This window comes from Salmo salar, chromosome 11, assembly GCF_965601325.2.
Source record: "Salmo salar chromosome 11, fSalSal1, whole genome shotgun sequence".
Classification (NCBI taxonomy): Eukaryota; Metazoa; Chordata; class Actinopteri; order Salmoniformes; family Salmonidae; genus Salmo; species Salmo salar.
Window position 1 is genome coordinate 16807682 of NC_138301.1, and position 11278 is coordinate 16818959.

At 40.2% G+C, this 11278-nt stretch overlaps 1 protein-coding gene across 1 annotated transcript in view; it reads right to left on the minus strand.

Annotated features, from left to right (window-relative positions):
• LOC106562152 (sorbitol dehydrogenase) overlaps positions 1-2061 on the minus strand; it is a 30042-nt gene extending 27981 nt beyond the window's left edge. The window contains exon 1 of the mRNA XM_082957756.1: positions 1918-2061. The gene's annotated coding sequence lies outside the window, so the exon portion shown is untranslated. The remainder of the gene's footprint in view (positions 1-1917) is intronic.
• Between the last annotated feature and the right edge of the window lie 9217 nt (positions 2062-11278).

Genomic DNA, 11278 nt, shown 5'->3' on the forward strand with positions numbered 1-11278 from the left:
ACCTACATTTTCTTTAGCATTCGGCCAGCAGATTTGCCACCAATGCCCCTTATAGGACACATCACTGCACTCTATACTCCTCTGTAAACTGGTCATCTCTGTATACCCGGTGCAAGACAGACTGGTTGATGCTTATTTATAAAAACCCTCTTAGGCCTCACTCCCCCCTATCTGAGATTTTTACTGCAGCCCTCATCCTCCACATACAACACCCATTCTGCCAGTCACATTGTGTTAAAGGTCCCGAAAGCATACACATCCCTGGGTCGCTCGTCTTTTCAGTTCGCTGCAGCTAGCGACTGGATCGAGCTGCATCAAACACTCAAACTGGACAGTTTTATCTTAATCTCTTCATTCAAAGACTCAGTCATGGACACTATTACTGACAGTTGTGGCTGCTTTGAGTGATATATTGTTGTCTCTAGCTTCTTGCCCTTTGTGCTGTTGTCTGTGCCCAATAATGTTTGTACCATGTTTTGTGCTACTACCATGTTGTGCTGCTGCCATGTTGTGTTACTACCATGTTGTTGTCCTGTTGTGTTGCTACCATGCTGTGTTGTCATGTGTTTACTGCCATGCTATGTTGTTGTCTTAGGTCTCTCTTTATGTAGTGTTATCTCTCTTGTCGTGATGTGTTTTGTTCTATATTTTTCTTTTTAATCCCAGCCCCCGTCCCCACAGGAGGCCTTTTGCCTGTTCGTAGGCCGTCATTGTAAATAAGAATTTGTTCTTAACTGACTTGCCTAGTTAAATAAAGGTTAAATCAAATTTAAATAATATAAATTGGAAGGTAAGAAGCAAAAGGCTGTGTCAAAATATCTACTGATTCAAGTATGGAACTTGTGTTTGTTCTTCAGTGTGTTGATTAAGTACTGACTGCAAACCAGTCTGGTTCAGGTTGCTATATGTAGGTGTTGGTAACCATTTAGTTTTGTTTTTCTATGCATCATTTTGCTGGGAAAGGTGAATGAAGCCGTGACAGATATTTCTGATTCATAACACACTGTATATCTCATCATGACTGTGTAAATAAAAATATTTGTAAGTAAACTCTTTAATTCAATAATTTAAAAAAATATATTCAACAAACGATGGTGAATAGTGAAAAAGGGACAACACTGTCTAGCGATCCTGTTAAATCTTCCGTTAAACATTCCATACTGTATTTGTTCTTCTCCAATAAAAAGTGTTACTCTTAGGTATCGCTGTGATCTGTATCCTTGTAATATGACATTAAGCAATATCTACTTCGGAGCGCCTTTTTTTAGAGACTGAAGAACCACAATGGCCTGGTAGGAAGTCTTAAAGTCCTCCTGAGTAAGTCCTCAGTTCATCAATACTGACATATTCTTCAAATAGAATAAACATTTTTACATTATAAATGTTTCCATTATTCGAGAAAGGGTGTATTTCTATAATTGATCATGCATTCTTATGGAAAGCACATGATAAGGATAGTTGTAAAAATGCTGGGTGATAAGTATTTGTTTTACCTGTAACCATGTTATTAACAGGATGATGTTGTACTTCACAACACAGAGCCCCCTCTCTTTGTGGAGTATGCAGAAAGGGTACCTTATGGCTATTTCATAAAAATAGTATATTGTTTAGTGTGAGTACATTTTGCTGAATAGTTGTAACCATTGCATAGGAAAATATGACCCCTAGTGGTAGAAATGTAAAAATAAAGCATGCTCTGTTCTGGACCAATTATTTATATACTGAGTGTACAAAACACTGCTCTTTCCATGATATAGGTGAATCCAGGTGAAAGCTATAGCTGTGTTCGAATACCCAAACTAACATACTGTATATTACATACTTAATGAGTATATACACTACATAACATATTATTAGATATTTTAGTATACTGTAAACGAACAGTATGCTTTCAGTTAAGCGTACTAGCGTACTTACCTCTGTATCAACAGCCTTTGCAATATCCTCCTGCTCCCAAAAGTGTCACGCCCTGATCTGTTTCACCTGTCTTTGTGATTGTCTCCACCCACCTCCAGGTATTTTTCCCTGTGTTTCCTGTCTCTCTGTGCCAGTTCGTCTTTTTTAGCCAGGTCAACCAGCGGTTTTCCTAGCTCCTATTTTTCCCAGTCTCTGTTTTTTCCTAGCCCTCCTGGTTTTGACCCTTGCCTGTTTTGACGCCGTATCCGCCTGCCTGACCACTCTGCCTGTTCTGACATCGAGCCTCCCTATCTCTTTGTACTGTTTGGAATCGGACCTGGTTTATAAACTCTCGCCTGTCCCCGACCTGTCTTTTGCCTACCCCTTTTGTTATCATGAATTTCGGAACTCAACCATCTGCTTCCTGTGTCTACATTTGTGTCTTGCCTTGTACCCTTATACACTGCCCACAATGGTTCCACCAGTCCTGTATGAAACCCATCCCATCATTGGAGGATTATGTCTGCGCTGCCTGTCAGGACGAGGTTAGGCTTGAGTTCCAGGCGACGGTATCACCTGGAAAACCTTCCATAAAAAGTGGACTAAATGTTCAGTGGAGCTGTTGCAGCTTTCCAATATTTGTTTGTTATTTATTCTCTTCTTATTTGATTTATTGTCATTTTATATCTTATTATGCAAAGATTGAAATGTGAATTTCTTATTTCATGTTTGTGATGTTGTTGTGATGTTATTGTGTGATAATATTTCTATACTATCTTTTATTTTAGAAACCTTTTGTAATGTTTAAAATAATAATGTTTGTTTCTTTATACTCTTTATACTATACTTTGCTTTCTGTGGCACACACTACTGGTCAACATGAGCTACCAAAATGATTCTGAAGTGTGCCAGGCCTTGCAGTCCCAAGATAGAAGGGGGGAGAATTTGGGAGGCAAGAAATTAGTCTTGCCAAAATCCCCCCCACCCCTTCTAATTTCCAATAAACAAATATGCAGTGTCCAGCCTGATTTTATAGAGACATAGGCAGATTTTAAATAGACAAGTATTATGATTAGGCTACTAGGTCTGTTATAACAAAGCCAAATAGTAAATTGGTCTGAGTGCTGTATTTTCTTGGTGAGCCGTTTGTGAAGGTCTAAACAGAGTATGATAATCCTCTTAACAACATAAGCACCAAGCAAATTTTTTGTCCATGTCCAGACTGTCGACCTTCCTGTCCAGACGTATTATGTCTGGTGGAAACATAGTCCGCATTATGGAAATATTTGGCATGGCAACCTCCACATTTGTAGAATATGTGCTACCATCCAATTGACTTTTGCTAAGAGAGAGGTGTTGTTAAAGAAAACGTATTTTTATCCAACCTCAAAATGCTGGGCAGTGATACTCGGAATTGGTTTGTGAAGAAGCAGATGAGCGGCCGGGGACCATCTGGCAAGAAGAAGAAAACGTGGGCTGCCAAAATCCTGAGGCACCATAGGGAGAGGTTACTGAAGGAGCTGGATGTCAACAAGGTGCTGCCATACCTTGTGTATGACAGGGTGTTCTCTCTGGTGGAATGCAAGGACATCCTGGGTTATGACACCAATAGGAAAAGGACAGAGATATTTCTGGACAAGTTGTCTTTCAAGGGCCCGGGGGCGTTCTGTTCTTTCTGCTCTGTTCTAGAGGAGGTGTGTCCACACTTGCTAACCTGTTTTCTGCTGGATATTGAAGGTACAGTAAAAGCACAGTCTTTAAATCACAAAATATGTCATTTTTGTCCGTTTCAATGGAAAATGTGCGATGTGTTAATGTTAGTAGCAGGAGGTTTTAACCTGTTCTAAACTACTTGAGAACTGGGATAAAATAGCAACTGTAAACCACAGCAGTGAGGAGATTATTGTCTGTCCAGTGGGATATGTTGTAACACATGGCCCCTGCACCAGTGCCAGACAGTCCATTGTCCCAATTAGTTAAATGAAGAAAACAATAGAGATGTACTGTCTTCAATTTTGTTTGTATTTTTTTTTTTCAATTGCTGGTGTTTAGGCCTAAACAAAGGAATGAAGGATGAAGTGGCATATTGTAACATGATTTAATTCATCATCTGGGGAAAATGAAGTGTGTTGTCACACCAGTATTTCTTCATCTGATGGTATAATTGGTTTGAATATTATGGATGCTTTCACTCATTGTTATTATTGTATTATCTGTTACAGATCAGCCTGCGTTGAGGAGCTGTCACAAGCAGGAGGGCAGAGTCATGGCTCCTCACAACCAGGGTGTGTTTCTATCTCAGGAGAGTACAGTGATGCACCCTCTATTCGTCTATAATGACCCTCTCTTCAACACCAGGTGAGCAATAATATCTAGCAAGAAAACTGCATTCTGCAGCAACCTTACCTACGCCTACAATGGACTGTAGATGTAGTACCTACTTATAACCACATGATGGTGATATGAGCTGACTTTATTGGGGGTCAGTGGTCTTCTGGCCCTGATACTGGGACACAACTGAATTAATCGGTGTGTTTTCCACCTTAACCTTTAATGATCAATATATTGTGTCTTAAAAGTATTTCATTTGAACCAATTTAACGGATGTTTGGCAATTCTAACTCTCTAGAGACCTCACACATGCCGTTACCTTTAGACGGCAAGTACTTGTGTCTACAGTGGTGCTGAGCAATTAACTGAAATTTTGGTTATTTGTCATTTTTTTAACTAAGTCATTGACAGTCATCAGTTCAATTATGTGAATTCCATTGAAATCTGTTTTTGTCTGTGAGCTCAATGTGCACAATGTGCAGTTTTTCTAGAGATAAATCAGATCAAGCCCGAACTGTGCGATGTAGTAGGGAGTTGTAGTTTCCAACAGGCCAATATTCAACATAGTTTAGCGCAGAAAACGTGTTAATGAACTACAATGGCCATAATCCATTGCACGCCTACTTGTCCGGTCCGTGTTTCTTTTATGCCTGCTATGTAAAAGAGAAAATAATGCACGATTGAGAGAGAGAGACTCGAGAGCAGTTGCTTCACGAGGTACATCCACCTGATATACATTAGCTAAGTGATTGATAGTTGGTATTGAAGAACTACTAAAATAGTGATTATGTCAGACAGCATAGGCAGCAGCTCTATAGAGATGAGATGACTTAGAATGAAGTAATAAAGTTATCAAATAAAACAAATGTAATATACAAAACAACTGAAATATTTTATTTAAGTAAAGTGAATTAATATATATATATATATATATATATATATATATATATTTTTTTTTTTTCACCTTTATTTAACCAGGTAAGCAAGTTGAGAACAAGTTCTCATTTACATTTGCGACCTGGCCAAGATAAAGCAAAGCAGTTCGACACATACAACAACACAGAGTTACACATGGAGTAAAACAAACATACAGTCAATAATACAGTAGAAAAATAAATCTATATACAAGGTGAGATAAGGGAGGTAAAGGCAAAAAAGGCCATGGTGGCAAAGTAAATACAATATAGCAAGTAAAACACTGGAATGGTAGATTTGTAGTGGAAGAAAGTGCAAAGTAGAAATAGAAATAATGGGGTGCAAAGGAGCAAAATAAATAAATACAGTAGGGGAAGAGGTAGTTGTTTGGGCTAAATTATAGATGGGCTATGTACAGGTGCAGTGATCTGTGAGCTGCTCTGACAGCTGGTGCTTAATTAAAGCTAGTGAGGGAGATAAGTGTTTCCAGTTATAGAGATTTTTGTAGTTCGTTCCAGTCATTGGCAGCAGAGAACTGGAAGGAGAGACAGCCAAAGGAGGAATTGGCTTTGGGGGTGACCAGAGAGATATACCTGCTGGAGCGCTTGCTACAGGTGGGTGCTGCTATGGTGACCAGTGAGCTGAGATATGGGGGGACTTTACCTAGCAGGGTCTTGTAGATGACCTGGAGCCAGTGGGTTTGGCGACGAGTATGAAGCGAGGGCCAGCCAACGAGAGTGTACAGGTCGCAGTGGTGGGTAGTATATGGGGCTTTGGTGACAAAAAGGATGGCACAGGGAAAGACTGCATCCAGTTTATTGAGTAGGGTATTGGAGGCTATTTTGTAAATGACATCGCCGAAGTTGAGGATTGGTAGGATGGTCAGTTTTACGAGGGTATGTTTGGCAGCATGAGTGAAGGATGCTTTGTTGCGAAATAGGAAGCCAATTCTAGATGTAACTTTGGATTGGAGATGTTTGATGTGAGTCTGGTGATGGTTAATAGGTGATAAGCAGTAATGGGCAGTCACTACCATTATGGGACTTGTAGTAATTGTTTTATTCTGTGTTGTTACAGCATTCAACCCACATAGTGCATTTTTTATGTTTAAAAAAATTAACAAAATCGAAAAACGTGATTATTTTTTAATTGAATCGAAACCGAACCGACCGTAAAAAGCACTAATCGCTCAGCACTAGTCTACAGTGTCCGCTCTACTGAACAAAGTGGTCCTCTGATCTATTAGCAGTGGGTGTATAGCATTCGGTGGACGATTCCTAAGTGATGCACTGAATGTGGGGTTAAAACAGGAAAATATTGGCTTCTCAAGCAACCCTAGTATCCACACTTGGTGATTAGAGACTGATATAATTACTTTATACCTTTCTGTACAAAATTTTTGTATTTGCATATTTTTATTAGTCTGGTCTGGTGTCACATGATGGACATGTTAAATGTTTTGTCCTCATCATCAGTGAGGACTTGCTTGCAGGTCAGGAGCTTATAGGCTAGCTGACACAGATGCATGCCAATACCAATTTGGTATCATCTCTCTGAAGGCAGTAATGTCATGTAGCCTTATATTTTACATCTTGAGGAGACTATTCAAAATATATTACTGTGCGGGCAGTGGACAGTGTGCTATCTGCCGTGAAATTGATGGGGAGTGCTTCTGTGAGCTCTTGATGCCAGCATGGCTGTCACAGTGGGCTGTGTACTATAAATCAAGCCCTGATGATGCTCAGCTTAGAATCTGGTTAGAGAAAGGGAAAGGGGGATAGCTAGTCAGTTGTACAACTGAATGGCTTCAACTGAAATGTGTCTACGTGTCAATGTGTATGTTGATATGTTTATATATTATCTACTTACTGTGCAGTATATTGTCTGTATGCGAGAGAGGAATATAATATTGGCTAATCCTTATAGGAAATCCAGCTGGTACTAAGTGAATTAGTTAAATAAAGGTTAAATAAAAAAATTGGAGAGACCGAGTCAAAGGGGAAAGTGGACAAGAGACCTCTCGTATTGGATAGAAAATTCTCGCTCATTTAGTGTTCAAGTACTATGGCAAGTATGTTGCTAACCAACGGTCAAAATCAAATCTATAAGCACATAACCATTCTGTGTTTGAGTCCCTCCATGTCAACAGTAAGGCCAGAGTATTTTGTCACACAATCCCCTTTGGATGGTGCAGTGGAATGTGGAGCTGCTTTTTCGGTCTTGTTTGTTATATCACAACAGTTACGTAATTGTTTTCTGTAGTTTCTAGCATTGTCTTTAAAAATATCCCAACTGGTGATGACCAATACAGTTGGACATATTTCTTTAAAATATACATGTTTATTCATGAGGTTTATTTCCCATTACAGCTGTAAGCACGCTTTGTTGATATAGCGTTCTGTTTCAGCCATAATGTGAAAAGTCAGCAAGTCTGCTGCTTTCTTATTTAGGAACACAATAATGCTTTCTGTGCACAATGTTTTAAGTATAAAGTAGTGTTTTCTGGTTTGAGTTGGTACAATACTGACGGGAGTTATACAATAGCTCTGTTATCTGGGAGTTTAGACACTTTCTCTCAAAGCAAGGTTCACAGCAGAATTCCGGAGCCTGCATCAGAATTATAATTTTTTATCCGAAAAAATAACAGTTGCTCTGTCAGTTGTGGATTCACTGGAACAGATAAATCATGATCAACATAATGAGATGGAGAAAAGGACGTCGTGGTAATGAGGATTCCATGGCGATTGGCTGGGAAGGCCAGTTAAGACAGGGTATGGGGCGGGGTCAAGGCGAGGGACAGAGATACAAATGTGGACCAACGAGGATAAACAGAGTGAAACAGCTACTTTAAGACATCATGAGATGGCCAGCCAGTGTTCTGTCTGTCTTTACAGTACATTCTATAGGCTAACAGCACTAGACTGTACAGCACTGAGTCTGACTGTATACATACGTTCATGGTGTCGGTCAGCTTTTGGTTTTCTTAGCTTTTTCTAAAGAATGGCTCTTTGATTCCAAGTCAGCACTCTACACAACAGCCTATACTAAAGTGGTAATAACATGGTAGGAGGATGGTAACAAGGTATACCTATAGGTCTGTACATTTCCAATGGATAGGCTATGAAAATGTTCCTTTCTCGAAACAGTCTCTCAAGTCTCTCTTTTCACTCTGAGCCTTACACAGAACATTAAAGGAGTGTGTTTTATCGCAGGTATTCTGGGATTTAGGCCACCGCAGTATGGTGTTCTTTCAGCTCCCTCCACCTTTTAAAGTGTCATCTCATTCACCTGCTTGCCTTTCTGTATAACGTATTTTGGTAGGCCAGAACCATCAGTCCCAAAATAGAAGTCCTATTTCTACATTTCCAAATGTAGACAAGAGCGCTAACACAGAACATTGCTAATAAATTACAAAGTGCCTCCACACAGACGGCAAAAGTCATTGTCGGATAAAAACGTCTTATATTCAAAACAGAAACTTCCCAGGAAATGGAACGTTTTCCCATTAACGAACATTCAATTATAAAACTTCAAAACCTACTTTGAATATATTTTCTTCGTCCTAGAGTCATGAAATGTTCAGAGTACATTGAGGGGTTACTGCTTTCAATACATGTAAAAAAAATATTCAAATGGTAAAAAATGTTACAAGGTTTTCATCCGACAGCGACGGAATATATGCCAGACCATATTGTCAGACCATATTGTCAGATCATATTAATTGAACATACAGTAGAAGAGAATAACACTGAAGAATAGAAATATTCCTAGAGTTCCAACACAAAATACTATGACTTTTTCCATGTGTTATCTTCGATTCAGTCAGGAAACACCACGTATTTCGTTTAAACATTTATTAGAAAATGATTTACAATACATTCGTCTTGGCGTTAAGCTCTGCTCCTTCGCGGTAGCTCACTGCCACAGCGTGCATCATGTTAAGATAATTATAATAACAAGCAGTGAGCAAGGTACGCTGTACAATTCCCCCTGTCCCAAAGCATAGCCCAAACAGGTGGAGGCTGGGAAAGCAGAAAACAAACATGGTGATTAACACGTTACAGCAATAGCATGCCACCAGGAACACCAGCTTAAGCTTGCACACGGCAGCCAACAAAGAATGTGTGTGCAGAACCTGATTGATTCAACAGACCGCCATATTCAAGTAGTGATGCATCAGCTGATGCTATTGCAAAGCACTTAAGATGCTATTGCAAACCCCTTGAATTTATGTTGCAAATTTGCCACTATGTTATTGTTGATGTTGGTGTTTTTTTGCTCTATTTATATCTTATTTAGATGGGAACTAAAATGCGAGAAGGCAGCTGCCCCAGAAAGTTAGCAGCAGAGAGGCTGTAGCTGGTGTTATCTCACCACGGGAGTTTGGACTCTGTGTCAGGCCTTGTGTACACTGTGCCATTTCTCAGGGTGATTTTTGGGCCATGTGAGGACCCCTGGCAAGCAGGTCCCGTTTTTCCGTCGAGGAGGGACAGCGGGAGGCATTGCTTCCCAGACCGTTAAGGGGCCGTGGAGGAGTTTGTGAGCAGAGTCTGACAGTGAGGTCAGAGTGGACAAAGTAGCCTCTACACAACACGCTCCCCCTGAGGTAAAGGGCTGTGTATTAAGGACAGGAAGTTGAAGACAGGAAGGTACACATACATAGATGCCCACACAGACACACACAAAAACATAAGTGCAGTAATTGTATCATAAGAGCAGACATGAAATAAGTTGACTATTTTTATGGTCCGTGATCCTCTATTGTCAAGGTACATTTGTGGGTAACTTGTTGAGGTCTTCCATGATATGAGACCATTGAGAAGTTTAAAGGTGCTCTTATGTCCATAACGTACATACAGTAAAATAACACTCACTGCATAAACAACAGACTTGGCTGAAGTGTGTAGGATGTAATTGGGGAGTCTGGTTTCACTCCACATGCAGTGTAGCCTAATGCTGAGGACTGTTCCTCCTCCTCTGTATTAACAACACAGGATGCCGTGTCTAAACACAGACTCACTGTTCTCTTCATTTACACGTCCCCTGAGCTTGTGGCTGACAAGGCTGCTGTCTGGACCCTGGTAGTTATACTGAATCACACTTCCTTCTGCATTCCATACAACACCACTGTTTAGGTTCCTGTCACGACAGGAGCAATGTAGCATCTCAGTTTCAGAAATAGTCCTTTGTCATGTCCCCTTGGTCATTAGTTGGGTGTGAAATGTTTATACTGTGTCTTCCTTCTTGGTTTCACCTCACAAAACCTAGATTACTGTAGTACAATTCAGATGTACAGTATCGCCAACTCCATACAACATATTTTTATACCGAATATTTCTGAACTGACTTTGCTGATTCTATCTGGGAATGAGTTCATGGGCTCATGCTTCGGATCAAAGTTTTTTGTAGTAAGGAGCTGCTCATCGATGGCACAGTTTCATGACATGCCCTCTCAGAACGAAGACAGTGGTATCGCCGTGCAAGACCAAAACAAGTAGTTATTTTGCTAGATAATAGCTACATACATCATGTCCAGGTCATATTTCACTCACAGCCAGGTGCAGTGTGGTTAGAACTGTTAATAGCATAATATTTATATCATTTTATGGCAATTTGTCAGCCAAGTGCCCAAATGTGAGTTTGAAAGCTTCTACACCCTAAAAGGGTTCTTCAGCTGTCCCTATAGGAGAATCCTTTGAAGAACCCTTTTTGGTTGCAGTTAGAACACTTTTGGGTTTCATCTAGAAACCTTTCCACAGATGGTTCTACATGAAACCAAAAAGTGTTCTATGGGGACCACAGAAGAACCATTTTGCAACCCTTTTTTTCCCAAAGAGTGTACTTTTCACAACATTGTTCCTGGTTCCATTATGCATCACAGTATGTTTCTACTCCTGGCAGATCCTCCTTAGTCAGCCAGGGCCTTGTGGAGGTCCCCTGACTCAGTACTGCCATAGTAGAGTTTCTGGAGACCTACTTACTGCAGAGAGCACAAGATGGATGCTGTAGCTATACCCACTGTCTGTCAGACACACATCACATCACACCACCACCCATTAGACCCAGACATTCCACTCACTAAGTTTGAACTGAACTCTTTTGATGGCCATTTTTAGCAACTGAAGGTAGGACTCAG